Below are 6000 nucleotides of genomic sequence, written 5' to 3'. Positions count from 1 at the left end.
TGGATGCTTTTTCAAAATTTGTATGGCTGTTTCCCACAAAATCTACTGGACAAGAAGAAGTCGTACGTAAGCTGAAAAGTTGGTCTGATGTTTTTGGGTTTCCAAAGCGCATTGTAAGCGACAGAGGATCGGCATTTACATCAGTTGCATTCAGCGAGTTTCTGAACCAATACCAGATTGACCACGTGCGTTGTACTACAGGAGTAGCCAGAGGGAACGGGCAGATAGAGCGCGTTAATCGTTCTATTTTGTCAGTCATCACAAAATTGTCGATTGATGAAACGTCGAAGTGGTTCAAACATGTGGCGCAAGTACAGAAAGCTATTAATTCAAACGTGAATGCAAGCACAAAGGCTTCTCCGTTTGAAGTCATGTTTGGTACAAAGATGAACAACAAAGTCGAGGATCGCGTTTTGGAGATACTAAATGAGGACAACATCAAGCAGTTCGATGATGAGCGCCTAAAATTGCGTCAGCTGGTTAAAAATAACATTAAAGATGCACAACGAACCTATAAGCGCAATTTCGACAAAAAGCGTAAACGAGAGCATGGCTATAGCGTCGGCGATCTTGTTGCAGTAAAAAGAACGCAGTTTGTTGCCGGTCGCAAGCTAGCCACAGAGTTCCTGGGTCCGTACGAGGTAACGAAGGCTAAGAGAAACGGCCGTTATGAAGTCAAGAAAGCAGCAAACGTCGAAGGGCCAAATGTTACGGCTACAAGCGATGACAATATGAAGTTATGGAGGTATGTGGCTGAAAACGAGGATCTGTTGTCATCTGGGACAGATGACGAGAATCAGGAGGGCCGAATGTAAGCAGGCAAGTTACAGGCGATCAGGCGACACACCAAAAGCGACAAAGCTACGAAGCGGAGGGACAACAGACACAAGAGAAGAGCAAGTCGTTAGAAGCAGTCGAGAGAGAACAGTCGTTGCAGAGAGTCGTCGTGAATGGTCGTCAGTCGAAGAAGTTGTCAACGCCAACCGTCGTGAACATATTAATCATATTGAATTGAATTGAACTGAATTAATTGAACTATTGTTATAATTTGTATCATTTTTAAAAATATATTGTACTTAACATAACTTTACATATATATGTTGTTTATTTGGAAAGCCTGCAGTTCAGTTGCTTTCACAGAAAAGTGAAAATATTAAGATTATTAAACCAATCGAAATTACATTCTTCTTTGAGACATTTCAATATTAAATTTAATAAGGAAAGCTATCATAAGCTTTAAAATATAATAAATGGACCGCACTTACAACATTATGCTATTTTCGAAACGGGATTATCTTTAGCTCTTTTAAACATATTTAATAGAATTGGTTTTTGAAATATTATGCAATAAAATAAGTACATAGAACTTTTCAATAACCATTAGTTGTCGAAAATGAGATTTTTGTTGCTGTCAATTTAGATCTTAATATGTTAGATACATATGTTTTCATTATCTGAATATGTAGGATATTATTTAATATATGGAATATTGAAAATTACTTTGAATTCTAAAGAACAAACTGAATTTTGAATTTATTTATAAAATAAGTTATGTCTGTATGAATGCCTTGACGGCTGGGCCCACATTAAACAAACTGAATGTGTAATCCCTAGATAATAGCAATTGAATTTTTTAAATCTGTTATAATTTCGAAACTACGAAAGCGAAACACGTCACTTATAAATCTCAATACAATATAATAATAATATATATCAATACAATAATCTAAGCTGTAGACTCCTCCGATGCGTAATATTTTGATAATTGTATGATGTGGTAATTAAATGAGTTTTAATCAAAATAGGGGTGGAATTACGAGTATTGAAAAATAGAACTGGTCTTAAAAATACCATTCCATTAATTAATATCAAAGTTGCATATCTTAAGTAACAAGTAGGTTAAAAATCGTTATAATCAGCTGATGTGTTGATGGGATTCTACTAAAACTACGTTTGATGCTCAACGAGTATATATTATCTGAAGATCATAAATACACGTACATATATGCTTTATTAACACTTTTTTTTTGTGGAACTTAATTGTGCCAGTTCGATCAGAAAATCAGCCATATATTGAAAATCATATTTTATTCTTGGTATTGAAGTTTTGTGTTTTAAATTGGAAACTTTATATTTGATGAATAATTTACTAATATTCTGCATGCTATGTAGTTAAAAATGAATAATTTATTTGAATTAGACTTGTTTGTTAAAAGTACTATACATACGAGTATACATTTGTTTTCCTCTCTCATTCAATTCTATGATGCGTTACTCATCTATCAGAGCTAAAAGCTAACTGTTAACCACATAAAAGTCAACATCGGCTACATGAGGGTCACATTGAAAGTCATATTTTAATGAAAAAGTGATTCATCATTTAAGCATCGGCCGACATCGTTGAAACAACAATTAAAAACGGGGTAAACGGGCGCCTCTCCCATCATGTGTCGCAACAACAACAACAAGAACAACAACAACAATAATAACCGACAAAGTCAGACCCCAATACGTTCAGAGTTCTGCTTCTGGTACTGGTCGCATCGAGATGCCAATAAGCGGGTCAAATTAGAATAAATAGTTACACAAACAAGCAGAGACCCCTTTGGCTTGTCTGGCTCGATCTTTGAACAGAATTGGAAAGAGAAGCTATGCTACAACAAATATTGCAACAAATCAAAAAATTAAAAATAAATAAAAATGAATTGAATAATTTAGGTCACATTTGGGTGCCCCACCCTCTCCCTTCTTTCCACAGACAATGCAACAACCCAATGAATAATAAAGGCAAGATCTACTCGTATATGATGATGGTGATGATGACAAAGATGATGGTGGTGGTGGTGGTGGTTCGGTGGTTGCACCCTTTTAATTAATTGCCACATAATTCATAGATTGCGTGCGTGGCACTTATTTGAAGAAAAGAAAAAGTTGCATCAAATATTTGAAAGAATTTTCTATTGAAAAATATGAAAATATTTTGAAACTAGAAATGGTAAAGTGAAATTTTTGCCACGCCAAGCCACGCCACGCCACGCGACCACAAGCAGACGGATCGAGTATGCTGGTTGACATTTAGGCCCATTAGTTGAGTGGCAACAACCTTCTGGTTGGTAGCAAAAGCCACAAATTGCAGACATTGGTGCGGGTGCTGTTCTGGGTGGGATCGAGGCATTGTGGCATCGAGGTATGTGGGTGGGGGGGAGACTCCAGTCGCCGCATGTCGGGACTGCAATTATGCATTCATCAAGATTATGACACGACATGCAAGTTTCGATCGCCTTTGCTGTTTCTTAAGCAGCAAATGAATTTGTACAATAGCTGCCAGTTGCTGTTGCTTTTGCTGCTGTTGTTTTGATAGCAACCGGATAGTTTATTGTTGTTGTTGTTGTTGTGGTTGCTGAGCGGCAGAGTCGTCGTCGCCAGTGGCGTTGGCGCACGACACGCGATTTAAAAGCGGCGCGTAATTAATCGTCAAATGAGTTTAATTGTTTATGTCTTTTATGTGAGAGAAGGCACATAGAATGTCGCGTTTTCTGAAGTAGATGAATAGTTGGCAGATATTGCGACTGCCTCCAACAACTCTTACACATGTATCCACGAAATTGGAGCACATGAATGAAAAATTGCAAGCAGCATGGATTTAAGATTTAAGAAATGGAAAAGCATTTGAGTCGAACATGCAAAACGTTGGAGTCTTCCACATTACTTGTTCTTCAATTTTTCGAAGTCCAAAGAAGACTCAAACAGAAGGACTTCTAGCTGGTTGTCCTTTAGTAAAATTTGGCTTCCACGAAGTGGCTAGAAAATCCTTCTTCTTCTTCTCCCGCTCTTCCCAGGTTTGGTGTAGAACATGAACTCTGGTCCAGTGGTTCCCAGTGTTGTGGGAGAGTTTTAATGTGCGATCCTTTACGACAACTGCATCAACTTTGTGTGCAAATTATTTGCCAGTTTGACCATGGCTTACTATGCAGATGATACTCTTGATGTTCTTCTTCTAAGACTTATTACTCATTGAATACAACTATGCTCTCGCCTAAATTTTGTGTGAATTTTCCCAGCAGCATGTACCTGCTTTCTTTTAAGATTATATACAAGTACTTCGAGCTTATAAACAAAAATAATAACAATTGTCAGCAATTCAACTTGTGAAGCACCCGAAAGGCCAGCTCCAGAAGCTGTCCATTAATATGGCAAATTAAAAATAATCAAGCGCTCCAATTACCAGCTGAAAATTAAAAAATTCGACCGCAGGGTGGAAAATGTTGTGGTGTTGTGCGAGGACGTGACACCCGCCAAAGGACGCGCAGAACATACGCAGAGGTTATTTATCATCAGCGAAGTGCAACCGCCCGACAGGATATGCCCTTGCTGGTGGAAAGGGAGGAAAGGGAGAAAGCTGAGGAGGCTGCGTGGTCGTGCGCTGATTAAAGCAAAAACAACAAAATTAAAAAAATTTGCATTTAAATACAAAAATGCGAGAAATATAAGACAAAAAGTTGCCAGAGCCGGGCGGAAAGACAAAGGAGGGCTAATAATTTTATCAACGGCAAACAGTTGACAAAATCAGCATTTTCCGCAGGTGGGAGGCATTGGGGAGCTTGACTGGCTGCCAGGAGTTGCATCCGTTTAAAGCTGAAGACTTAAATTAACTGTAAAACAGGCGACGCCACGTCGGCATTTGTCTTCGTTCGCTTCGTTCGCCTGCAAGGAAACCGGAGATTTTCCGCATGTTCCTTTCATGTGTCCCTGAGATGATTATCCTTATTAATCATTTTTTGTATGCCTCATTGCGGGCGAGTTCTCGCTCTCTGCCCGGGGAACAGTTTTTAACTTTTCAGCTACTTACTTCGTCTCCAATGACCCTCTTTGTCTCACTTGCAGTCCTTGTTGGGGAAGCTTCGTGTCTTTGGCGACAGGAAATCCTTTTTTGGAGAAAGTCATTTTATTTTAATCTGTGGGCGATGGCTGCAGATTTTAATATTTGGCTCAATTTTTAAGCTAATTAACTTAGTTTGATTTCGCTGTGCGATTAAAATGCTGTCATGAGCCTAAACATGCAGTCTACCTAATATATTATAAAGTATATAATCTTATTTTATAAAGTAATCGTTCTTTCAATTTTTTGGCACAAATCCAGATTGTACATTTAATGAAAAAACTGAAGCTATATGTTGGAATGCTTTTGGCGTTATAGAATCCACAAGTTTTAAAGTATTTCAAGGCTGAATAATAATAATCATAATACGATTAGCTAAATAGGCATACATTTATCTTTATTGCAATCGATCCATTCCCATCTGAATGCCTCGATCTAAGGGCGTTGGCAGGGGGGGGGAGAGCAAAGTCGACCACACGTTCATTATTATAAAGCACTATTTCGCCTTAGAATGGAATTGAGTTTAAAAGTGTACTTTTTTGGTTTCCCCTTTGGTAAACGCTGCCTACGCCCTTGCCGCGATCTCCACACTAGTTCCTCTGATATCCTCTATATACATATGTATGTATGTGCGCTATATAAGCTATATAATGAATAACATAATATGATATCCTAGGCGTTTAGTACGTTGAATGATCTGATATCTGTTTTTAACAAAAGTATTTATAGTTTATCATTTCTTTTCTCAATTTTCAATTTCAATTTCTCAATTTGTATTCAAGCTGCTTATCCCTCTCAATAATTGCTCAAAGGCTGTTAAACTATAACAAGTGTAGCTCAGTTGCCAATAACAGAAAGTTTACGAAAAAGTTAAGTACAGCGAACATTCTGATGCTTAAATATCTGGCATTTTTATAAGAGTATTTTTCAGTGCACTTCCTTAAAACTTTAAGAAGCACAGGCGAACTAAGTTAAAACAATTTGTATAATAAAATAAAAATCAAAAATAATAAAAAGCAAACTAGATGAAGATCTTAAGATCTGACGCGTAGGTTCTTAGTTGACGTTTTTGTGTGAGAAATTTTCATTGCACTTTCCATTCAAATAAACGCCGTCTTAAA

This window comes from Scaptodrosophila lebanonensis, unplaced genomic scaffold (genome assembly GCF_003285725.1).
Source record: "Scaptodrosophila lebanonensis strain 11010-0011.00,11010-0021.00 unplaced genomic scaffold, SlebRS2 tig00000053-arrow-pilon, whole genome shotgun sequence".
NCBI classification, from domain to species: Eukaryota; Metazoa; Arthropoda; class Insecta; order Diptera; family Drosophilidae; genus Scaptodrosophila; species Scaptodrosophila lebanonensis.
The sequence above is the reverse complement of the archived record's forward strand: the minus strand, read 5'-3'. Positions refer to the sequence as shown.